At 40.7% G+C, this 26984-nt stretch overlaps 1 protein-coding gene across 2 annotated transcripts in view; it reads left to right on the forward strand.

The window, feature by feature from the left end:
- The first annotated feature begins 17703 nt into the window (after positions 1–17703).
- The window catches only part of sipa1l1 (signal-induced proliferation-associated 1 like 1), a 95638-nt gene continuing 86357 nt past the window's right edge, over positions 17704–26984 (forward strand). For both annotated transcript variants that reach the window (XM_069684588.1, XM_069684596.1), the window contains exon 1: positions 17704–17859. The gene's annotated coding sequence lies outside the window, so the exon portion shown is untranslated. The remainder of the gene's footprint in view (positions 17860–26984) is intronic.

The raw sequence follows: 26984 nt of genomic DNA on the forward strand, positions 1-26984 counted from the left end.
GATATATGACATGATATTGTAATTGGACTAGGAAATTCAGTTGATAAACCTTCCATAGCCATTGGTTCTCAACTGGTGGGTCGGGACCCATAAGTGGATCACGGAGCTGTTTCTGGTGGGTTGTGGATGTGCTTGAAATAAAAACCCATTTGGCATAAAGTCTATGCTGTGTTTTTATTTTGAAGGACGGGTTTCCTATGACATGCGTGCAGTAGTAGTGTAGTTTATTCACAAACATGTGGCCAAGCAGTAATCCCAGCTGCACTTACATTCTTTAAACTTGATGAGCCCGACAGTAGTTGCACTTCTTTAGTTTATTTCTGTGGAGGGAATATTTTCCTCTTAAACACTGCCACCTGCTGGTCCTTTGGGTTGACTATTACACTGTTGTGTTTTGTGATGTTGACATATTGTGTTAATGTTTCGTTCTGTCTCAGGTCCAAACGGCACCTTTTATCATTAAAGAAATTAGAGTGGTTGAAAATATTCAGAAATGTGGGTCGCCATTGATCATTAAGGAGGTGGTGGGTCCTGAGGCTAGACCAGTTGAGAACCACTGTTCCATTGTAAAATCACCATATATGGGAGTGTCTGTTTATAGCTGAGTCAGTGAACTAAATGCACAGGAAATCAAGATACTTCATCACATTAAAATGAACCTCTATCATAGCAGAAGTTCAGTCAGGAAGACTTTATTTTCTTCATTTCTTTCATTCAGTCTGTCCTTAAAGGGCCAGTTCACAGATTTTCAACCTCAGTACTATCATGCTATTATGGGGAGCTAATGCCATTATGGTAGAAAAAATATAGAATTTCTTTCTGTGCCTTTTGAGGCTAGGCTATCCGTTTCTCCAGTGGGCCCAGGAAAACCTCCACCAGACAACGTAAAACGCGTCATCTGGCGGAGGCCAGGGAGCTCGCTAAACTACACTTCCTCAATCTAGGACGCCCGCCTCCAAAGTCATGTCTCGTTCAAAATCGTCAGGTTTGAAATGTAGACTGCAGACCTGAAGATTTTTTAGACGATCCACTGGTATATTCTTGTATTTCGGATTCTGTACCGCTCTCAGAATGGGAGGGTTGCAATGCACGCTGGGTGTTGTAGGAATGTAGAATGGGCCAAACCATGAGCAACTTTCTCCACCGCTGTGGCGTCAATTTCAAATATTATTGCTTCTATCGATTACAGAGAACACCAGCTTTGACTGACAGGGGCTTTTTCCAGGGGAGAATTGCTCCTTTAAGCGTCTTCATCATTAGCTTCATCATCTCATCAGCCTTAGATGACATCATAAGCCAACACCTCCACCCCCAGTGTCTGGACTCCATGGGGGGATATCTTGCTGCTTCTCACACTCTTCGACCTCCCCGTAGAGTCCAAGCGCCAAAGATTTCTGACCATGATTCATTACCACATCATGATTGTAAAAAAAATTTTCTTCGTTGCTTCATTTACTTAGTAATATTCTACTTAGCAAAAAGTGGTCTCAGTCTTCCACACCTCTTTCTGCAGAGAAACACAATGAGTTACAGCTAAAAAGTTCTGGTTTTACCCTAAGCAGCAGCTAAATTAATGTTCTGAAATTATCCATACGTCACTTATCATGCTTTGTACATCCTTTGTCCAAAGTTCTCTGGATAAAAGTTGCAAGAAAGCATTAAGAGAAACTTTAATGTTACTTCCTACTTGGACCACTAGGTGACAGATTCAACCCATTATGTTGTTGTGATACTCCTCAGTTTGTAAGAGCCTGTTTTTAGAGTGCAAGGCACCTAATATGTGTCACTGTGAGAAAGTTATTAGTCATTAAAAGTGTTACAAAGGAAATACTGACAACAAAAACAGAGCCACTAGTTCCCACAGATGAATATATTTCCATCTGGTCACTTTTTCTTAAATAATTTAAACATTCTTATGTCCATTTTATTCCAAAGCCTCTTTAAATTCTGAGAGTTTTAATGATTTTGTGCACACATCAAAATCTAATAATATAAATGTGTCATTTCATTTGTGGGGTTTTCTCAGTAAGTATTGCAGCAGAAAAAAAAGAAGCTGCAAAGCTTTTGTTCATCACCTCCTCTGAGCTGTTAATGTTGTGAACTCATTAAAGCTCTCAGAGAGGCATTAGCATAACGATGAATATGCATGAGGAACTGTTGTCTGGTTGACAGATATGACAGCTCAGGATCTCTCACAGGGCTGAGTGACACACGGACACACGTACAGGATGACAAGTGCACACTGACACATAGCACCCACGCACACACACACACGCACACATACAGTATATTAACACAAGGGGCGAGTTCAGAGTTGCTGTCGTGAGCTGAAGCCCTCATCATTATCATCATCATCATCATTTTCTGCAACACAATCCCGCACCGTATTACTTCAGGTCTTGCAGCTGTCTGACATTCAGCCATATGGTGTGCTCGTGTGTGTGTGTCAGTGTCTGTGAGCGTAAACGAGTGAATGTCGGGAGTTGGGGTGATATATCTGTGCGTGGGAATGTGAGAAAGAAGCAGGAAATAAACCCAGCTCTCTGATAAGGACAGGTAATGAATGCAGAGAGGAGGGTCCATTCATGTTCACACAAGAGACGGAGCTGAACTCCCTTGACCTTTCACACCACACAGTACAAGCTGTGATCTGTACGGTTCTGTTGACATGGTGGTCCACCAGTGAGCTGACGACTCTCTGACTAGAAAATGAGAGATATATGTCAAAGGTTTCAACGACGTCTCCTCCAGAATACAGTAGCTGCTGTTCCACAAGCTGCTGTAACTCAAGGAAAGAACTGAAAGTGTTTCTTGGGCGTAGCATCCATCCATACTTTTAGCATTTAGCACTTAGCATTTAGGTGAATCTTAATATGATTCTCTTATTTCCGTTTTCCCATTTAACTGTGCATGACACTACCCTGCTATCTAGCATGATACTACCAAGCTAGCTAGCAAGATATTCCATACAAGCTAGGTTGATGCAACCTCAAAAAGCAACCTTTTAAGTGTTGTTTCTGTCTTTGTCTTTAGCTGCCTTATGTATGGCTTCATTTATTTGTAGGTTGCTTATGTGTTCGTCATACTGTTATGCTTAGCAGCCTATCTATCCATACATTTAGCGCTTAGCATTAAAATGATTCTAAATGACTTGGAAACAAGCATATCTGGCTGTAGATGTTTTGAATGTTGGTGTATATTGAATGAAATTTTATGTTATTTACCTTTGCCCGTTTAATTGTGACATGTTGATATATTGAATATCAATGGTTGTAAAAAAGTTGACTGATTAACACTAGCTGTGTCCCAATTCAGGGGCTGCATCCTTCAAAAGACGTATTTTAAGCCTGATTGCGTCAAAGGCTGCCCCATTTCGAAGGCTCCTTCAGATGCGGCCGACAAATGCGTCCTCCTTTTCCCAGGGCACAAAGGATTCATCAAGATTCAGTGCGCGCTAATTCAAACAAGATGCCGGACTCTTAAGCGTCCAAGGAAAACACTTTTAAATGTAAACGTTTTTGGTTTCAACTCAGTCGAGTAGCCAGCAATACAAATGTTAAAGATAACTAAAGTAATAGGTAGCTAGTTAGCCCACTAGCGACCTGTTGCGAAGGCAGGAGCCACGTTTGGTGACACAAAGTTAAGGGCGGGAACAGCTGGTAAAGCAAAGAGGAAATCCTCCGTCGGCCAGACCATCTCATTTCAGTTCGGCTTTAAAGTGATAGTTTGGATTTTTGGATACTAAGTTTTATGAAATACTTGCTCGTAGTGTAGTGAATGTAAAGTTGTTAGCTTACTCACCGAGTCCCGTGGTCGGAGTTCTGGCCGGTTCTGAACATAGAATAAGTAGTTCCGGTGAATGTTTTACCCTACAAAAACAACACGCAGGCAGTGGTGATCACACAAAAATCACAAAATCATCGTCCATATACTGCGCCGTTCTTTTGGCACTATTTTCTCTCTTGACAAATACAGTATCACTACGCCTGTGGCAGGCAGTAGTAGTAGTAGTAACTGTTTCACGTTGATTCTGACTGATTCGTGTCATCTTTGAAGTAAACAGCTGGACTATGAAAGTGAGGGCACGATCCGAGTCAGGAAAACAATCAAATACGTGCAGTGGAATTTTTTCATTACTACAGCCAGGAAATTCACAGGGTCACACCATTCCGACATGTATTTTTCTCTGTGACAACAGACGTCGTCTCACAAGTTAGTAATTCCTGCGTGTTCTCTTAGAAACAGCTGATGGATCACGTCACCTGAGAAACCGGCCTGCCGCATTCCCATTGTAAGTTCTGAGCATCCACCATGATGCTTAAAACCTACAAGCTATCTAGCAGAATGTGTCGTGTTTTTGTTTAAATGGTCTCAAATTTAGCGCTGTTGGCCCCTCTTAAATGCCAATCAATATGCGCAACAAGTTGCTTCTTAGCTTCCTGCTATACAGGAAAAACGTGTGCAGAATCAAATAGCACTCTGCTAGCGGTTTTATGGTAACTTTAAATGGAGCATAATAGTCCATAGTCAAGGAGAGGGCTTCAGAGAATTGTGATGAAACTTTTGGATTTGTTTTTTGACATTACACATAGTTAATATCATTAATATAAACATGTTGATTGGTGGGTCTTTAAACATCACAAGACATCAGTTTCCCAAGTCTTCATAAGGTTGTTTACACGCTGATTTGTGATCCTGATATAACAAATCTTTCCGTCATCATCTCAATCGTTTGACATTTTGGAAATAATTACGGACCATTTTCTCTTGATTATAAAATGATTCTGTTGTGATGATGAATAATCCCGCTATGTCAAAAAAAAAAGAAAGTCTCAATCAGCACAATCAAGCGTTCACAGCCACTGTTTCCCACTAGATGACGACTTCATGCTCAGCCAACAGAGGCCGTTCACACACACCCACTCCTAATCCTGAAATACCTGCCTGGCAGCTTTAATTAACTGCACCCTGCCAAGCCAGATCCCCCCCTCCTCTCTTCCCCCTGCCCTCCGCTCTGCACTTCCCAGTATTCTCGCCAATGCCTCTCTTCCAATGGAGCTGTAGCTTCATGGTCACAGCCAGCCAGAAAATCAGCAGAGAAAATAGACTCTAAATCACACATTCAGATGTAGCAGTGTAGGAGGAAGGATTCTTGTACAGCCAGATCTTCACATTGAATCATTTTGTTCTACATCTTCTTATACCACCTGTGGTTGCACTGTGCTTTTTAAGTCTACCTATGTTCTTGAGAACCGCCTCCATGCAACATCTTTAACAATATCCAGAAAACAAACTGAGTGGAGAGGAGGAGTCTGACGCAGGAACATCTTCATCTAGGGAAACAACAAGGACCAGAGGAAAACAGCCTGATTTTCTCATGTTTTTCAACGTGTTAAGATAAGAGCATACAACTAAGAGATGATGGGAAACTTGAGAAAAGGATACTTGGTTTCGATGGTGCAGCCATTGTTAGCAGTCTGCAGTGTGAGCTTCTTTCATAAAGTTATGTGCTTAAGAGAGCAGCTTTCTGAGTACATTTGCAACAGTCATCTGGGGTTAAAAATTGGTACCAGCATTGACCTAAAAATTCCCATATTGGTCCTGCTCTATATTTTCACAGGGATGTCCGGAACCGATTAAATGGTTATGTGTAATGGTCTCACTCACGCTCACAAATCCACAGCGTCATCACCTGATTCTGCACTTTCACGTTACTGCTCTGTTTGTCGGGCCTGTGATTCTACTGTTTTGGTTTACTCTCAAAGATCTTATCATCCTTGTTTCCACTTGAGACACAGCACTAAAAAGCAGCAAGCCCACTCTGCATTACCTGTCCAGGAGCAAAATGTACATAGAGACAATTTTGTGAACGCAGCTGAGCGTCTAGTAGCCAAAGAGGCAGATATTTTTCTCAGGAGGTGGTGGAGACCAAACACAGATACAAGAGCAAATTGGATTCCATTCACAGGGGGGTATTATGCTAATTTCAAGCTTCAGATTTCACTGTGTGATACCTGTGGAGTAGCTTAGCATAATTTACAGTTTAAAAAACTCCTAATTTTTCTCACCCTGGTGCTCTGTGCAGGCCCTCATACAGCCTCTGCCTGAAACGACTCAGTCAGCTCTGTCCCTTTAAGAAACCCTGCCCCTACAAGTCCACTTTCTTCTGATTGGCCAGCTCTCTGAAGGATGCTGAGGCTGCACTTTGTGATGTCTTCAGCAGCCTGAAGACTGAGCTGAGAAGCCTGGGGATACCCCAACATACTTTCACCTGCAGATTTGAAACTTCACCCACGTTTAGTCTGGACATCCAACATTGTAACATTATATATATGTCTTAAAATGTGAAACAGCATAATACCCCCTCTTTAATGCCAATGATACTCCACCTCCTTTGAATACTGTTTTTGTTTGCTTACATTGTTGACTTGTATGTCATGGTGGTGTTTACAGCTTCCTTTACATTAAGGGACAAAAAAATCAATTCATGTTTTTTAAGCGTCAATTTAATGCTTCATTTACTCCCTTTGATTTTACCACTGCAGCCCGTAATTAGGTTTTGCTAACGATGTTGATAATAAAACAGTTCTGTCCACGATCAATCTAGTTGTCATTCTACACAAATGAACTTCAATCTAAAAACTTGTTCTCCAAACTTACAAATGAGGGGCCTTTAGGGAGCACTTAAATGCAACATAAAGCCAGATCAGTTCAAATTAGTTAGTTCTCCCATCCGCCCACGTTTGCATACAGAAGAAGCACACAAGATTGCACTGATGACATAACATCTTCATATAGGGTTCCAAGTGTGCAGATTTCAGGATTTAGATAAAAGCAACCACTGACTTCTGATAAAAGAGCTCTTAAAGCGAAGTCAACATTTGAAATAGATCAAGTCACTACCTGTAATGTGGGAGGTGTCACTTGTAGCGATGAACCCACTCAGCATCCATAAATCATTGTTTTGGTTTTATGGCGCAAAATTTGACTTGCATCAGCAGCAACATAAACAAAATCGGCTCTGATAAAAACTTCCCCACATGGGAGACAAGCAAAGTTATCAAAAAGATGATGATGAAGAGGAGAATATACCAGCCACATGTTTTTCTCTTTGGTTGATTGAGACTAAAAGGGGAGTGAATATTACAATATTATATACTTTTAGTCATCGGCTTCACACAAAAGCGACTCCAATGCTAATGGTGGTCAGTGTTTGCTGGATGATGCTAAAAGTTTGCCATATAAACTTTATAAGCTCATCTGACCTCTGTGACCTCCACCAAAGCCTTCTTTGCTGGATCTGCTCCTAAATGTAATGGGTTCTTCCATGATATATTTAATAAATTAATGTCAATAAAACTTTGCTCCTGGTTTTAAAAAAGCTAATCGATTAACAACAGCATGACATACCATGCTAGCTAGCATGACATTCCTTACTAGCTAGCTTGACGCTACCATGTTAACCATTAAAAGGTCCCATTTGAGTGTCATTCCTGTCTTTAGCTGCTAAATGTGTGGCTTAATTCAGGTAGCTAATTTATTCTGCTGATTGGTGCTAGACAGGTAGCGTAGTAGCGTAAACACAGTATGTTTACCAGTATGTTTCCATGGCCCGTTCCATACCCTCCCCCAAGTTTCACAAAAATGTGGCCAATAGTTTTTCCTTAAAGTAATAATCTCGAAGATCTGTTCGTTCTGTTTGGTGGCACCTTATGACAATAAATGGCATTTGCTGAAGTACACGTCCCAGATATCCAGACGTCCCTTTGGCCCCCTTTGTTAGGGTTGTAACTCTTGATTTTCCTGGCTGACGGTCGCTTTCCTTTTCAGACTGTTTGCCTTCATCTGAGCGTCAAATTTGTTTCTTTTTCTTTCGATTTTCACTTATTTTGGAAGTTGTATCTGTAGCCATCGATCTTTTCTTTGTTTGTTCAGCCATAGTAGATTACTGTTTACTCGCAACACTTGCAGAGACCGGAAAAGCAGCCGCTTAGCTCCGCCTACCCTCTCTGGCAGACCAACCACTGCTGGCTGATGGAAAATGCGTCACTAACTGGGCACCGCTCGTGATTTTTTTCCTCGAAAGTCGCCACAGACACCCAGTCTGTGATACTGCAAATGCAAAGGCTTTCATCAGTGGGCCATAGGCTCAATCACAATTGTGTTACCTCATTCAGCCATAGATAGTGACTTAACAGACATTTATTTAAATGAAAATCTTCCAGATTATATCTTTAATCTTGCTGACAAACTGCATCATGAACATAACTTCATTGGCAATATGTCACTGTACTTCTTACATCTTGCTGTTGCTGCCCCCAAGTGGCCAAAAATCAAGGTGCAAACAAAACATGAAGATTAAACCATCCACAATTCCATAATAACTGAGCAGTTTCTGTGATTAATAGGTCCAGATTAGCTACTAAACAGACCTGCACTGAGGTTGTTTTGTCAAAAGCAACCACATTTGCATGACTCAAGCGTGCATACGTCAGCGTGTGGTTTACTTTTCTTGATCACTGCCAAGGAAGGCACAGAGCTTGTCTGAAGCACGTTGTTTTTGTTTATGAATCACTGCATCAGCGTCTCATCTCACAGATCAAACTTGAATCCTCCTTCTTTTAAAGCACTTCAGAAACCCTGAGCATGTTCATGCATTTGAATGCATGGGAGGCGTATTACTGTTTGAAAATTAACTACACTTCCTTTCGACTGTTGCTATCGTCACAGACGCAGCAGGGGGTTGAACATGTTCTAAATTCAGGTGCACATACGCGGCACGTGAGGTGGAGCGTACCTTCTCCTTTCAAGTTTCTATTTTTTCATCCTCAGCCCCCAAATCCTGTCAGAGTGTGTCCGTATCCTCTCCAACCATTGGCTATGCTCTGCCCACGCCCCCCTCCATGTGTAGTCGGAACCAGAAACAAAACAGCCCCAATGTCTCCTCAGGACAACCAGCGTTATTTCTGGGGAGGAAACGATCACTGTGTGTTTTTGTGCGATGCACGTGTAACGGAGGCGGTTGGTGCTATTGAGAGGCGGCGGAGGAGGAGTGTGTGTACATATGCATGTAAAAGGGTATGTGTGTGTGTGTGTGTACGTGCCCTTATGTGCGTGCTTGAAAGGGGTCCAACTCTAAGGCACTTGTTCTTCTGCAGGGTGCTGTGATGTCATCCTCCCACGTCTCCACTGTGTTTTCACACCAGCGTGAGTCACAGTGCTCAGCTCTCTTGGAGGGGAGGTGTGTGTGTGAGTGTGTGTGCATGCAATACCAAATGGGAGGTATTTTGAACTTGAATTCTGTCTATTCCTTTGCCTTTTAAAACATATCTTTAAAGAGTTCCCACGTACGTTCCTGTACTGTACAAAGGCAGGCTGAGAGCGTGAGGGATCATAGTGCAGAGCGGCTCTTGACAGACAGACCTGCACATCTTTACCACATGCAGAGACGGAGAGCAATATACTATATATTCATCTCTAGCAGTGTACTTTCTTTGACGTCAACATGGAGCATGCACACTGATGTACCACATTCCCATGGGACTCTCTTGCACTGGTTCCTGTGAAGAAAAGCTTAAGTATTGTGGAGAAAGACAAAGATTTCACGACCTTTAAAATCTACAAAGTTGCCCTCTATTTTATGGTTAGTTCTAACTTTTTTCAAATGTTTTAGTATGCTGTAAATTATTCATGACTTTCCCTTCCTTAGTCTCATCCTTGCTGTGTTTGTTTTAGCAACTGGCATTCGGCTTGGTGGACGGGACTTGAAGGTGTGTTTAAATACAGTTGATTGCAGAGGCCTTCTGATGAAGCGGTTTATTTGTCTAACTGCTTTAAGCCACATGCCCCAGGCTGCAGACTCCAACATGTGCACTGGTAAGACTAGAACAACCAAAGCTGTTATGATAATTTGCCACGTCCAACCAATCATCCATTTTCATATGATTCTTGGAGACACCATTCTGCTCAAGCTTGAGGAAAATAGCAATGCATAAAAGAAAAATCCTAAACTTGTCATCTATATTTGCAGGTTGGACAGGCACAAGTTTTTTGGATCAACTGATTTGACCCAACAATGATGCCTCCTGCAGAAAAAAAATCAATAACTTTTCATTATCTATCCTTTACTTTGTGTTTGTTGCTAATTAGCAAGTTTTAGCATTATGGATGCACGATATTATGGGCACGTTTTCGGTATCTGCAGATTATGGCTTGAAAATGGCGTACGTCATTCTTCTTGTAAGAGCAGCCATCCCTGTCAGCATGGTTTGTAAATTTGTGATTTATGTGAGCTTTTATTCTGAAACCGGAAACCGGAAGTAATGTTGTTTATTCCCGCTTACTTGAGGCAGGAATGTACGGAGATGAAAAGTGCTAGTTGGTCTGGTTGTTGACAAGAACAAGAACTGTGTCTAAGCAAGTATTTTGGACTCAGAAGACCTCAAGAAGTTACCCCCGCCAACGGTTACAAGCAGGCAAAATTGGTAATTTTAGTTAGCCTTTTGCTATCGTCTGTATTAAGCTAGCTGATTTACAGTGCAAGTCATGTTAGCTGTTTGTTAATGAGGAAATGAATGTACGAACTGAAAATAGTTTTCTATGTTCGTATTTGTAGTTCCACAGTGTCTTATTCTACAAACAAGGTTTGGTGTACAAACCAAGGTGCCCAAACAAAAGAAGTGAATTAACATCAGTAAGAAGAGCCTGGAGTCTCGCATTCTAATCCTTGGGCGGCATACTTCTGCCGATATTTTCCGCTGATAAAACAATGCTTTAATTATGCCTAAATGCTCAATGATGCCCTAAAAAAGCTTGACATAATGCAACCACATTAACTTGGTGCGAGTGTGCGCACACAGCCTGCTCCGCGCCTCTTCCATCAAGCGTGAAGAAGGGCGCAAGATGTCTGCGGTACGGCAGTTTTTGGCCACTGTAATAAGAGCAGGCATGATATTAATTCCACTACAGGGGAGACTTGATGTTCTCTGCAATTAGGTGGAAAAAATACATATGGGTATAAAATTGGCAAAAGGGGTTGGAAAATATGGGCATATTGGCAAAAAATCCAATATTGTGCATCCCTACTTAGCATAGTACCATGAACGTGGTTAACATTAACAGCTAAAGATCAGCATGCTAACATTATCACTGTTGTGTGGTAGCAAGCTGAAGTTCGCATTTAGCTAGGAGTACAGCTGAGCCAAAGTTTAGCCGCTAATAGCTGGTAGCATGCTGCAGACTCTTGTTTCACTCTTGTATTTGATGGTACTTTTTATTCATGGGGTATAAAGTATCCACTAATCCGTTCAAATTGTCCTACAGTCTTTCACCAGACGCGAGGGCTGAGGGAAAAAAAGGGTTAAGTTGTACATCTCTGACTATTTGCGCTTTCTTTTGAAGTCGTATTTGCACTGAACATCATGACTCGTTCTTCTCCTCCTGTCAGTCCTTAAACGTCTGCCAGTCACTCAGCCCAGCAAATAACCAGTTAACCCTCACACTAACAACGTGTAACAAAACACTAATTGCACACACACTCCAATCAAGACACAGTGCTCTCCACTTATGAAAAACAAGCGCATCAAATTCTGTCTATTTTCAGAGCACACTGTCTGCATAAAGCCCCTCAGTGGAGGAGACAAAAGAGCCAGTGTGTGTGAAAACAACTTGTCGCCTTTCTTCATGTCAATCTCTATTAGTGTAGGAGCACCGCTTGAGTGGAACTTTGTGAATGGGGCCCATTCTTTTCATTCCTCTGCTTCCAGGGGCAACAGAGGCAGGAATTCCTCCGCTCTCCCTGCCTGGGTTACTGCGGTCATGTATCCTGTAGGTGGTCGCCTCATGTCTGACTTCACTACTTGACATCTTAATATGTCTCAGACAGGGTGTAGTAGTCGGCTGCTGGAGTGTCACCATCAGATAACATCAGTGAGATGTAAAGTTCATGCTGTAAAGTAGTCTGAGATTCGAAAACAGAATTCCTCATACGTTTCTTATGTTTTTCTTACAGGCAGGCCCTATATCTCATGAAATAAAGGGGCATGCAACAATGACCTTTGACCTTTATTGCTAAGAAGTCGAAACTGCAACATTCTTTTGAGCCAAGTTCATACTAAAAACAAAATTCAGTATGTAATCACTGCCACCCCAAACATTCAATGCATAAAGGAGATGGAGAAGCTATTCAAAAGTGTCATAACATTAAAAACAGGCTGATGAAAGGTCAACTTTTGCGAAAGAAAACAAATATGATGAGTATGTCAGGGTATGGAGTTCAATTAACTCTGTAAATCAGGATGTTACCAGCAGTTGTGTGAGATTTGGGGAACCAAAGAAGAAAATCACAACAGTCCAGGTACTAATGCTGTATTCCAGACAACTGAGAACTTGAGAATTTCCCAGTAAAAATGTCCCAATTCCGAGCTCAGAGCATTCCAGGTGCACGATGCCAAACGTAAACAAAAAACATGGCCGACCATGACAAAGTGATGTTTCTTTATTTCAGAGCTTGTTTATAGTAACAAGCTACCTCATCACATTAGCGACATTTCTTATAATCATTTTCATGCAGAACATGTGTGACTATATGATAGTCGTATAGTTATTTCAGTTAAATGCAGCCAAATATATATTACGTTGCTTTTCAGCTGATAGTTTACCATTACCGACTGGCCATTGTTGCGCGACGTCAAATCTGATTCTCCTGAAGTCGGGGTAGATGAATCTGCTCCGAGTTCACAATTAGGAACTCTGACTTTGAATGGCGTTCCAGAGCAATTTGTGTAGTCGGAGGTCGGAAAAACTCAACTTCCAAGTTGTCTGGAACGTAGCATTGTCTTGAAGCTCTGCTTTACTTTGCATACATCCAAAAACACAGAGGAAACTCTCAAAGAGAGGTCCCCCAGCCTACTGACAAAGAGGTTATGTTCTTCTTCTTCTTCTTCTTCTTCTTCTTCTTTGGTTTTTATTGGCGTTGGCAAACGACTTAAGGTGCATTACCGAAGAGGTTATGTGGATAAAGCAATAGCTTTAAACACAGCTGGATGAAACCACATTACTACAGGCGAGAGTACATTTACAGTCTTTTCAAGCTATTAAAAATATTACCAACATCAATCCCTCTATTAGTTTTTAAAATGTACAATAACTCCACAAAATATGAATTAAGCTAGAGTTAATCTTACTTTGGATGGTATGAAACAAAATACTAAAAGAAAAACCCTTACATCCTCCCCCATCACAAAGTCCAACTTGGTACATTCAAGATTGCCAACACCTGGTAAAGCATGGTGCATTCATGTGCGTGCGTTCATGAGGGAACCACCCTCACCCAGGAAGTTAGCCTTGAAGAGAACAATGGTTAGAAATCAAAGCAACAAGAAACAAGAAAACAAATGCTTTAAATAACAACATAATAAATCAAACATATAAATCAACCTTAGGATGAATAAAGGAGTAGTTTCACCTTCTGATTGTTGAGGGAGTAAATAAAGCTCCCTCACAAAGTAATAAACAAATAAGCTGTTAAATCTTTGGAGAAAATGTTATTGTCTCTCTGTTAATGCTTAATTGGTTTGGCATTCCAAAGTGACAGTTAGTATTGGTGTTCAACAGGAGATATATGGTGTCATTTCCTGTACAGAACAAAATAGATTGGGTTTCTTGTCGGCTCTACTAATTGCAAAAAGGTAATAGGACAGTAGTAAATGTGTACACTGTATTCAGTTACTTTGTGGTGTAGAACTGGGACACACTAATTGATTTACTGTAAACTAACAGAGCAAACATGTAACAATACCTCCAAGATAATTAGTATGTGTTATGAAAACTGGGACACAGTTTTTGGCTTGACAAGACCTGTGTCCCAGTTCTGAACAACAATCAAACTGTTACCATGTTTTTTAATTAATGCTACTGTTTATTCACACTGACAAAGTGTGGACAGATTTAGATTGGCAGAATTTTCCCACAATGCAATGCAAATTGGAAATGGAAATGGTTGACTTTCTGTGTACACCACATCCTCTTTAACTCTTGCTATCTTAATACAGATACAGATAATTTTGTTTGTGGACAAACCCATATATAGATAAGGATGAAACCTTGAGTATCTATAATATTGTGAATAATATACATTAGCAGGATTTTCCCTTGACATTCTTGCCATTTCAGTTTCAGCCTACACTCAGAGAAAATGAGCTGAAGCATCAGTTTTGACAGCGAGAAATGTCAGCAGCTGTTTGTTGCATCATTGGCACACACACACACACACACTCCTCTACATTGGGAGCGAGTATTTGAGAGGCTGCATAGACTTCCTCTTTGCCTTTTATCCTTTAATCTAATAATGAAGTTACAGTAGTTTAGAGTGCATTAGTACGTTATTCTCATCAATAAAACAGATTAAGACACAAGACGCTTCTCAGCAGTATAAACCTCATAATTCCATAATGTTCTCATGTTGTCCGCTGCCTAAGTAACTGATGCTTCTCTGTTTTATTGGCATAACAAACAGGAAAGTTATCATTTATTGTAAGTGCATCTTTCTGTGCTTTAATCCATGCCGAATGTCATTCTGTGGCTAACACAATTAGACCACTTGAGCTAATCCTGGGGGAGCAGTTTTTCAACAGAGAACAATACACACCGCCCACACAAATATCCGCCCCATGACAGAACGGGGTGGGTAGTGTTAGGACCCGCAGAGCTACAGGAATAGAGAGGTTTTGATGACGGTAATCTCCTTTCCTTTGTCTTTATTAGATTGTTATGTAATCCAGGATGACATTTTATAATAATGGATGCACGGATGGAAAGTGGAAATAAAAGGAAGGCAGAAGTAGATGTAGAGAGAGAATGAGTAAATGAAGATGAAAATATGCTGTCACTGGAATTCATAATAATTACGAAGAGAAGACACAGAGGACAGAGAATAAAGAGAAACAACTATTCACAGGTGATTACGTGGGAGAGAGAGATGAATTCCTATGACTCCCGTACGTTCACCCACTCCTTATGTATGTACCTGCTGAGCCGCATTAATTAGGCCACTGTTCTTTCTCTTACCTAATTAAAATTGTATACTGAAATAATTTATGTATACGAGGAAGGTAGGCAGGTGGAATTTGCAAAGCTGGGCTTAGCGCTTTCAAGTTATAATATTGTGTACATACAATAAATGCATCCTTGATATATTGATAACTTGTACCATATTGCTTATTATAAACACTCACTGTTTATGATCAGACACTGCTGTTTGTGACATTTAATGTCTGCTGGTTCTTCCTTTTCAAAATCATCCGGCACAAAGGAGGATTAGATTAGTCTGTTGGGTGGCATAAACAACCACGTCAATGATTAATGGTGGTTTTAATAAAGAAGCCGTGCTGGTTGTTATCTCGGGGATGCTAAGTCGCATGCTAAATCTTGAAACAAGTTTACCTTAGGTCAACAAATAAACCATAAAAGAAGATATCTAAGTACATTAATTATTTGATTGTCTTGTAGTATTGTACCTAAGTACATCATTTGGGACAGATTAATCACACCAAAGTACAATTGCAACTGTGAAAAGAAGTTTGAAATTCAAAACAAAATCTGGGGCTGTGTCGTTAGAAACAAGTGAACTTAGCAGACCTCCATATCCCACTCCTCATCTCTCCCTGAGGCTATAGCGTACTGACTATATCCACACAGCGGCCATTTTTCTCTAAAGTCATGCTAACAGTGGGAAGCTCAAATGCTGTTAGAATGTTTTAATGCTGTGTTCCAGGTTCTAGTACAACTACATTTAGGGGAAAAACCTTTTTGATAACCTCTTGGCTATGGTCAGACAAAAGCTAATATTAGCATTCAGCCCCTTACTAGCTAAGATTAATGTAAGCTAGGAGTTTCCATCCTACTAAACGTCATGTTTGCTAAGACGTGGTTGAAAGCTAACATTAAGGTTTGGTAGTGTGACATGATACATTAGGAAAGGGGTGAAGTCACCTTTTCTAGCTAACATAATGCAAGCTACGAGTTTCCGTTCCTACTAAATGGCTAATGTTAGCTAAGATGTGGTTGAAAGCTAATGTTAGCTGTTGATTAATAGTAGCAAACAGCTTATCAAATATCATTTTAAACTTTGAAATATGGCCTGATATCTCTTCAGATTTTAACTATCAATTGTCTTTTAAGTGGCTCCTTAATTGAGCTGCATTGTGGGTAATGTAGGCAACATGTTTCGACAATGGTAAACTTGATAACTCTGGTTTTGCTGCATTTATTTTGACTTGAACCAAAGAGCACTGCCTGCATGTAGAGTTTTACATTTGACAATACAGCTCACTATAAATGAAGTACTTGTTTAAAGCTTGCATGACTTTTAGTAACTTTTTTTTCTCAGGCTGTGTGAAGGAATGAGATGAGAAACATTCATTGTCAAACAACAGCACAACTTTTACATGGTGGAGTGTTAATGAGTGAGTTTTGTCACTTTTGTTTACAAAAAGTTCTGAATTATTCTTCCACTGCTGCAAATAGATAAGAGAAGTCTCTGAAGAAGTTACAATTCCAACCAGACTGCAAAACAGGCCCTGCAGCAACAACTTCAAACATCATTGAACCACCCTAACACTGTTTAGTTATGACTTCTGTGAAACTACTTGGCATTTACCCTTGACAAACATGGAGTGAATGCATGTTTAATATCCTGTCTGTGTAACACAACAGGTTTGTGTGTTAAAGAGGTAGTAATGCAGCACATTCAGAGCCTGGGGACCTCTAGAACTTCAGTCCTACATCATATATTTCTGATTGGATCCAAGGGGTAAAAGGGTAGTGCATATTATATAATTTAATAGAAATTCCTCACTTTAATTTTGCAAGAGTACAACTAAATAATGAGTGTTACTCCTGATTAGGACAGAAAATGAAATAGGGAATAAAAATAACAAAAGAAAAGTTCTGCAAAATACAGCTACAGCCAAGAACACAGTTTCGAAAGAATAAAGATACAAGGTAATTCATCCTTGAAAGGTATGCAAATGCCCTAGAATAACTATGGCACTAGTACCCACTACAATGAATAGAATATGCAACATAGTTTTATTCATGTTAGTGCATAATACCAGTATGAATAGAATTTTGCAATATAATATACCTATGTGTCCAAGGTCAAGAATTAACCTTCAGGCTCAATACTGGACGTTTGCTCTGCTTACATGAGAGAGCACATAATAAAACTTTGCCTTATTATGCCACAATATGTCATCAGTCAGCGCCATATTGTCAAGGCATACATTCATCTTAATGCATCAAGTAGGCTTTGTGTGGTTTTAGATGTTTGTCCATTTAAAGAAACAAAACTTTATAATACTGCAATAGATGCAGGACCAGCTTCCGGTGTTTCATAATTTTCCGTGTTCATCAACACCCGGACCTGCTACACGAACACCAGTTGCTTGAGGACAAAAAGCCTATACGATACTGTTGCCAGAGCAACGTTCTTTCTCCCTCTCTCCCATCCCTATCGCGAGACTGCGCAGTCTCCTCATACGCGTGAACAAATGTGATTTTTTTATCGCGAGACTTTGAGCTGAGAAGTTGAGGGAGGCGGTGACCTCATCGTCGTCGCGAGGCGGAGCGAACCGCTGCAACTTTGGATGAACTTCTGATTTGAACAAACCGAGAGGCGGTCGGCAGAGTGCACACGGACAACAACAGACACTAAAGGTGAAGAGCCACAGAGGTTTTCTGCTACGAACTCTTTACACCCGGTTCGTTTTATCTTAAAACGGTTTGTGTACGACGGAGACTGACCAGCGACGAGCGTTATTTTTCCTCTTGAAAACGCCGACAAGGTGGAAATTGATAAAGGTGAGTGCGCTCTCTCCTCCTCCGTTGGTCTTCCCACACACCCACAGGCGATAACAACACCGTTAGTTTCTGGTTAACAGTCAAGTTTTTCGCTCTTTATTCGATGTATATGCATTTCAGTGTTTGGGTAAACGTCCATGTTGTCCATACAAAGATTTCAGGTAACGCTTTGGAGAGAAAACTACACTAAAAAGTTTGGTGTGTCACGGCTAATGCACCGCCTGATTGTCTTCCCTTGTATCACTCATGTTCTTAGCTAAACGATTGTGTCATGTCGTTCTGTGTTGCTTTAATAGCCACCACTCATTCAACATTTCGTCCTCTGTAGCCTCCAATAAGACAACACACAGTTTAAAATCAAGACTGCGATTCACTGTGGTTGTTAAAGAAACAGGAAACCAAGCAAAATGACCATCAGATAAAGGTAATGGTTGTTTGGTTTAGACCCTGCGTGGTTGCTGTGTAATTGGGATGGCTAGCTGCAGTCTCTCCTGTGGGGTTCCTGTCATTCTCAAGCTCGCTGTCCATCTTTTCTAGTGAACGATGACACAACCATAGTGATTTATTTTTATCAGAGAAATGCAGTCATATGTCTGGGAAAGCAGAACTCCAAGTATGTTGCAGAAATTGGCTGTCATGCATTGTTGTTTGGACATTTGGAGCCCCTCATCAAAGCTCTGTAAGGTGTAAACATCTGTTGGTTTCTGCAGGGAAGGTTGATGAATTATTACTCTTAAAACCAGGCTTTTTCATTAACAAAATGTTATTAATTATATATAACCGATTACTGAAGAAAACCATGCAAACTTAGAAACTTGTGTGGAATCAGAATTCATTTAAAGCACTATTTTCACACAGTGTTCTGTCAAACCAGTCTCATTAATCAAAATGGCCGTCCCTGTAGTCTATTCACATTTGAGTAGTGATGTAACAGTGCAACATTTAAGTGATACTCTTCTTTAGGCTTTGATTGTCCAACGATTCAACCACGGGGTGATCACACTAACGATTTATGTTAATTAAAAAAGTCCTTGCTCTCAGTAAAGTTTGCATATGTGAAAGTTTTTTAGTCCGCGCTTGTATCTGTGCTCTCTCCGGCCCCTTATGACACCCTGAGAGGGATTTTTATTGAAAGTGTGGACCCCCTGTAGATCCTCTGTCTTCTATTATTGCTGCCATTTCAACCTGTGGAGTCTATCCTCAGGCTACCAGCCTCAGCCCTCCAGGGAGCTCACACACACACATGCACACACACACACACACACACACACACACACACACACACACACGCACACACGCACACACACGCACAAACAGAAAACCCACTGCTTCCTCCTTTGACAAGTCCTAAATAGACGCGTCAAAGAGATCTCATCTCTATTCATCGGCTGGTCTGGGTGGGTCAAATTCTCAACTTGAAAGACAACAGCCGCGTTCCAGATATATTCTCTCTGAGACAGCATTTAAACTGCTTTGTCCACTTTGCTTTGGCTACTACAGCCGCCTTGTCAGAACCCCCCAACTCTCGCATTTTTGCATCCGAAAATCTCATACTACACAGCCCTCCCGCAATGTTGCATGTGAATGCCAAGGCTGAGCAGATCTGGAGGCTGCGTTGCATTTACAATATTAAGTAGGCTATTGAAATTGAGTGTGTAGGTGGAGGCGCACATGTTCTGTAACACATGTAGCTGTTGAATTAAAGGGGAGGTGGGAAAAAAGGAAAGAGAAAAGGAAGAATGTCAGGGTTGCTGATGGTCAGCTATGAGATAATCAAAGGGCTTGTGAGATGTATGGAAACTGAAACATCTCTCTAGGTGTTCCTGGATTAAGCAGCTGGAGGTGGCTAGAACTCTCCGCAACTCCCTCCTCATTTTAATGACAGTAGGGGCTGTTGCTGAAGATATTTTTAGGCTTTAGTTAGTGGAGTTGTTTCTGTATCAATAGCAGTATCGGAAATTTCCGAATTACATCATAAAATGTGGGATGCGGTGTTAGCAGGTATGAGAGTCTATGCATTGATCCAATACCAGAATTTTAACCAATAAGATAAATTGCATATTTTACCAAAAATAAATCAGTAGTAGTAACACTAGCCTACACAGCAAGTGTCACTGTGCTGCCACCATGGATGTATTATGGCTGCCACTGGCAATTACTGTTTAATACCCCTTTCCCACCAAAATTAGTGTATTGATGCAGGTTGTTCAGACCCGGGAAGACTCGCTAACAAGTGGCGATTTTCTGTGTGTTAGCGGTTGTTAGTGGGTTTTTTGACCAGTGGGAAAGGGGCCCGAGAGAGGCGAAGAACTGATGTCAGGTTATTTTTGAAGCAACAATAGCAAACAACCACAGTATGGTACAAAAAGTCTAACATCAGTAAGAAAAGCAAAATTTGAAATGCCTTTTTTTATAACAAAATTTCAAGCTGCTATGAACTCTTGGGAAATAAAGTTGTATATACTTAAAAGGATGTAGTTAAAAGGGTACAAATGTAAAAAGGGTTTAAGATGAGTTAAACAAGGGTTAGTAGTTTCCAGCTATGTTGTATGTTTTGTGTTTTTTTTTCTCTCACTGGTATCAGATTGGTAGTCGATATCGGCGGCCAGTTCAAGTATCTCAATCTTTGCCTTTTAGTTGGTGCTTTCAATGTGTATCAGATGCACTGTGATTGGTGTGTGTGGTCACTCTTTCACAAATCCTCTAATGTGCAGCCTAGGCCTGCCTGGAACAGCCAAGGTTTTGGCAGTGCACACACACACAGAAATCTGGCAAGTGCAAAGTCAGTAAAAAGAGGACATTTCAATCCCAAAGCTGGCCAACTTGCACTTTCACTGTGTCTGCATGTAATGCTTAGTGCTGAAAATGGGCTCTTACCTGTTTTTGGCCTCACACATTAGCCTCACTTTGCACCCCTCATTCCTTGTCCGTCTACTTCCTTGCATCTCGTTCTCCCCTTCTGTTTCACTTGTGTTGCTGCTTCTTAACTCTCCACCTCCCACGGATCCCTCCTCCCATCACTGACAGTTCCTTTTCCTCTCGTCTTGCTTCCTTCCTGTCGTGGAAAGCATGCCAGGAGGACTCTGACATTCTCATCATTTCTGTCCACATCCCTCACCTTATCTTTCCTTCCCCCTTTAACCCCCCTCCCTCTTTCTTGACTGATTTCTCCATTTTTCTGTCTCCCTCCCCTTCTTGTCTGTCTCTCTGCATGCTGGAGATTGGAATGTGTGTTCCCTCTGTTTAAGGTCTCGGGGTGGGCTGTGTCTTGAGAAATAGCAGAACAAGAAATACTCATTAACAGTGAGTAGATCATACAGGACAGAACGCTTTAATAAAACTACAATGCCCCGGTGGATCTGGGGTTTTTCGTGCAAGGAGAATTCAAAGGTGGCCTTCTTGTTTAAAAGCAGCTCAGATTATTACTGTAACTTCAATTTAATAGCACATATTTCAAGAGCTTAGTAAAGAATGCCTCTCTGCCAGCTGTAATTGCATCAGCAGACTCACTCCAGGATGCTTCACTGGCTAATTAGTACTGCACATTATAAGAATAATTCACACTGCAAACACAATGTGGTATATTTGCCAGGTCTGACAGTAGACAGAATATAACAAGGAATGGTCTGATGATGGCGGGAATAAGGATAATAATAATAAGGGTCTACTAGTGTCCCTCTCAGGTGTCGCCTTTCCTGTGAACAAATTGCTGTTCGCTTGCCGTGAAGGCCGATGTTGACGAGAAGATGAAAAATTGAGGGAAATTGCACACCTGTTCTAGTGAGGCGATGGCTCGTAGAAAGATGTCAAACACAAGAAGGGAAAGCAGCAGCACACTTTGTTTTTTAGTTGTTTGTTTTTTTCACTGTGAAAAAATATTGAGAACAAAATATTTGAGACCTCTTAAATACAAAGGCAGTAAACTCTGCGGGCAGTAGCATGGCAGGCTTTGAACAGTTTTAAATTGACCACATATCACAAAACTAAATGTCAGAGTCTCCTCCAATCAGTGGGGACAAGTTGAAGAAAATGCAATTCTTATAAAAGATTGTTGATGTCGTGTATGCTGTTGACAAGTTTGTTGCGAAAAAACCTTACTAAGGTTACCTAAGTTTACCTTAAGATGCTGCTGTAGAGCTAACATGTAAAGAGGACGAGACGGCTTCCCAGAGGCAGCGCACCGGCTCCAGAAAGCAATACTCACAACTCCACCGTTACAGCTAACATCACAATAACAGCACACTTTAACAAACTAGAAAGTTAGCTTAATGCCCACAGGCACCTATTGTGTGGCTTGCTTCGAGCTAGTTTGTGTTCCATTGTGAGAGCCATGGCAGTGTACAAACAGATATCTTTTTGTAGCACCATGGCTGTGGGTTGTGAGGAGGTATTCGCTGAATTTAAAAAAACGTGTATTGGATTTTAATCGCACACCAAACCTTCACAGAAAAGCTGTCATTTTGCCATTGTCATTCTTGTACATTTCAAACAGCTGCTTGTGTTGAATTATAATACTACCAAATGAACTTGTAACTGTGCTATCAATTCAACAGATAATTGGGCCTGTCTGCCTTTTTTGCTAACATTGCAAAATCCAAAAAGTGTTTTAAAATATTTCATCCCTGAAGAGTTAGGAGCCGTGTTTTTAGAGAGCCTAGGTCTGTGTGCTCTCGCACATTTGTAGTGCAAGCCAGCGTATTGTTTTCACTTAACAAACAGCCCTTGCGGTGTTTTCTCTGATATGTGAAATTGCATATCTCTTTTGATCTGTGGTCTTTTGCGGCAGATAAATTGGCAACCCTGTCGTGGCTTTCAGTCGGCTATGACAGGGCCTTTCACAGCAGCCAGTAAAGGAAAGAGAGGGCCCAAGAAGAAGCGGTTAAATTTAGCCATCCCACCTGAGGTGAAGGGACTTAAAAGCTAAATTTTCCCTGTATTGCATCCCTTTCCCTTTCTCCATTTCCCCTCTCTGTCTGGTGAAGTAACTTCTTAATTAGGGCTGCAATAGTGGATTATAGCACATGAAAGCAGCGAGGATTACAACCCCCTCTCAGATTCAGTTGTGACAGATGAGCAAAAAATCTGTAAAAACATGATGAAACAATGACTAGGCAGGCTAATCCATGCAGAAGTAAACAGAGGGAACATACTGTACAGATGGGGAAAGAGAGAGAGAGAGAGAGAGAGAGAGCAGCCTAGATATTATGTGAATGAAAAAAATGCTTAAACTCTGTCAGCATTAGATATGAATCATAACTCTTACAATAGAAAAATGCAGGGGGATAATAACTGCTAAATGCTAAAACCTAAACCTTAAAGATTAAAAGACTACTTCATGTAACTCTTTAACAACAGTATACCTTTCTATCCTGATACCAGGGATGGTAACAATTTTTGTCATTATGGATTAATCTGCAGATTATTTGCATGAATTGTCCATAGTCTTAAAATGTAAAAAAGACAAACAGTCCAAAGTGAAGACTTACATTTGCTTTATTTGTCCAACTAACAGTCCAATGCCCAAAGAGCCTTGATATATTTCATAAATTATGCTGTAGCTCTACTTTATGCAGTTACTGACAAATCCACCCGGATGGCCAAAAGTGGCCTGTATTAAAAAATAAAATAAATTTCTACTGCCTATCAATGAGAAGGACAATTAGGAACCCTCTTCCAAAGCACAGCAGGTTAATAGCCGACCCTTTGTAGTTTCCTTTTAAGGTAAAGTCCAAGTCAAAACATTATTGACTCATTAAATGTGTGTAACCCCAAAGTCTTTTAGACATCAATGAAATTGATTGCTCTCCAGCTGAAGAGAGAACGTCTAGTTTAGGATTTAACCCTACATAAGATTTTCCTTCATGTGGCTTTCCTAGACCCCTTTTACATTCATGAACAGATCCAGGAGGAACCAACGTTTGAGAATGATATGAATGATTTAACACATCTTTCACATTGCATAGTGATTCTGCTACTGGTGAGGGATCTAATGTAAGCCAGGCACTGCTCAGCTTTGGATCGGCATCAAAGGGCTAATGCATATGATAAATATTGAATATACTATACTATGAATTCATTGTAGGATTATTATAACATTGTCGTAGACGTTGGATGCCAACTTCAACTCTTACATCCATTGCATTGTGCTTCTAGCTTGATGTTTTGCTGACCTCTGCATCACATTTTCAACACCATATTCCAACAATTGATCGTGTGCTAAGTTATAGTTGACTAATACAGTATATGTAAACTTCAGAACTGAAACCATAAGAGCTGTTGTTCCACAACCTTCTTAACAAGACTAGATCAAAACCTAGTGGCTGACCGCATCAGGTCAATGTGCAGCTTTGTGGGCAATGTGTTACACAGACTGTCCCAATGAGGCAGATGACAACGTGTTTGAAAGCAGGTGAGGACAGCGGACGAGCAGCGGAAGAGCAGCCCTGCCTACTCCCCGAACAAAGTATCCAGAGCTGTATAGACAGAGAGTCACGTAAGTGGAGGTCTAATATGCTCCATGATCCACCATTGCGATGTCGCAACTCTCTCTCTGTATGGCTCTGAAAGTACTCACTCACTCAATCCGTCAGTCACATACCGACCCATGTGTAGGGCTGACCCCAGCGGTCAGCCAACTAGCCTTACATAACTATCACAGGTGCTCTTGTGTTTTAACAAATCGAACTACACTTTATAAGAGGAAGGAGTTGTTCGACAAGACCGTGGCAGGGGACATAATACACATTAGTTGCTCAGCGTCATCAACCAATCCCCAATCAGTACCAGTATTTTCTTACAAAGTTGATTAGAGCCGAGTGATTAAGTGTTATTTTCGTTTCTAAATCTTGAAGAACAACCACAAAAAGGAAACTGTCTGGCTTGTTTCTTGTGCAATTGGAAAATGTGTTAATTAATCTTCATCAAAAATGGGCTTGTGTGAGAAATAGAGGACTCTCTCACTCAGCATGTCCTCAACTCTTCCTCTCTTTTAATTCCACGATGACATCGCAAGAACACAACTGTGCACGAGGAACTGTAAATCTAATCCCCAAACATGTAGGGAGCATTGCCCACATTCCCACCAACTGCCTCGCCATCTGTTTCCCAGCAGACAGAGCTCTCAAATGTCTGTCTTGCTGGATGACTAAAAGGACGTCGCCACCGTTGGCTGCCTGGGCTGGTATTGGTGATGGAAGTGCTTCTCTGACCCTGTTGGATTTGTTAATTGCTGCCGTCCCTCCTGTGCCATTTTAGGGAAATTTGTGCGAGTACGTGTGAGATGCTGCAACCTGAAATGTATGCAGGCTGTTTGTCAGGAAATTACATGGCTATTTCCACACTCAAGACTTAATTTGGTTGATTGCATTTCCCAAACAACTTGATGTTATTAATCTAAGTAGAGTTAAAGCTTATTCTCCATCCTAGAATCATTGTAATACATTTCATGCTTTAGCAAATAATGGAGAGAGCTTACCATGGTGTTTTCTCAATTTATTCTGGTTGCTGATATATATATATATATGGTTGCCAGCGTTTTCAATACATTGTCATCAGATGCAGTCTGTGGCTCTCCATTTTTGTGTTTGTTTTTGGATTTGTCAATACTTTTGACCTTCTAGTATCAAACTACATGAACTAACAGCAGTATCTCTCCTTCGTTTGATCTTATTAAAATATAGAAAGTTTTATGGTCCATATAAGGTGAAACAAAATCACCTACTTTCTTGAAAGAAACTTTTATCCTTGAATCATGTTCTGTTCTTCTGGATGTTTGAGCGGGAGGTGTTTTGGCCCCATCATACTCCTTCAGAAATATCTGTTGGATGGTTTAACGACTCTTCCATCAAACTTTTCTGACTTTGAAATCGGGATGTTTTGCTGTTAAGTATGGAAACTTGCAATCCAACATTTACACCCACTTAACGCAGTGATTAGCCGGCTGTATGGAGGTGAGAACACAATCAGGGTTTAATTTGTTACCCAACGATCTCTTCGTCACTTTTTGTAAGTACAAAGTGCAAGTTAGTAAGTGCAACACCATGAATAGCGTGTAGTGAAGTGTAACTATTATCACATCTGCCCCCTCTCTGTGATAGTTTTTCACTCTGCCTTCAAGAGAAGCAGACAAACAGCAATAAACACATTGCAAACATGGTCAGGCAATATGTTTAACAATAATAGTGTTTAAGAAAACAAGTGTCATCATCATCATCACAGTTGTATACAAGGGAAGCAGCAGCCTCTCTAATGAGACACAAGATGCTTTCTGTGTATGCTTCTGTATTGTGAAAGTTGCAACACTAGTACAGTACTCGTATGTTAAGAAACTTGCCTGTTGTCAAACATTTGTATGTTGTATGTGTTTTTCTATATCATCTCTATTGTGTTGTCGCAAAACCAGCGGCTGAACTGCTTTGCGTCATTTTGACAACGCTTCACATTCTAATCCTCGCATGTCGGAGTGAGCCTGGAGCGAACCATAGAGGGGAAAGCACTCGGGCTCAGCCCAAGTGAAAACAGAAACTCGATACTTTTTATTTGTGTTTAGTTCACACAGGATTATCCAAAAATACGCATGTGGTTATATCATAATTAATTAATTAATTAATGCGTTACTTAATATTTCGGAAATCTAAACAAGGGTTGTATTTTTGAGAATTGGAACTCCGCTTGGGCCCGATGATGAATGACTGTATGGATTTCTTGTACTTGGCTTTGCCTGAAAAGCTCAACAAAGAAGAAATAAAAGACTAAGAGTGAGATTTTTTAAACCCAATTGAATCCGAATATGTGACCCACATTTGACAGCAACAGCGAGTATGTATTCTAACAGCCGAAACCATGGCAACAGCACAATATGCAGAATCCAGTTCCACCTAAACTGACCGTTAAAGTGAATATGCCATGGGCAAAGAAAATCTGTAACCAAACAACTATACTGTGTCAGTTTTACAGTTGTTCCCTCCAAACTTCAGCCAGATAGGCGTACATTTTTGCCTTGTAACCTTCTGAGTGAAGACTATTATGTTTGTGAGAAAGTTAAACAATAAGGTTTTGCAATGTTGCAAAGAAAATTCCTGTTGAAACACATTTTCTTTCTCCCTGTATCTCTTTGTTAAGCAGAG

This window comes from Semicossyphus pulcher, unplaced genomic scaffold (assembly GCF_022749685.1).
Source record: "Semicossyphus pulcher isolate SPU_LCO1_2020_fin unplaced genomic scaffold, fSemPul1.0.p SCAF_11, whole genome shotgun sequence".
NCBI classification, from domain to species: domain Eukaryota; kingdom Metazoa; phylum Chordata; class Actinopteri; order Labriformes; family Labridae; genus Semicossyphus; species Semicossyphus pulcher.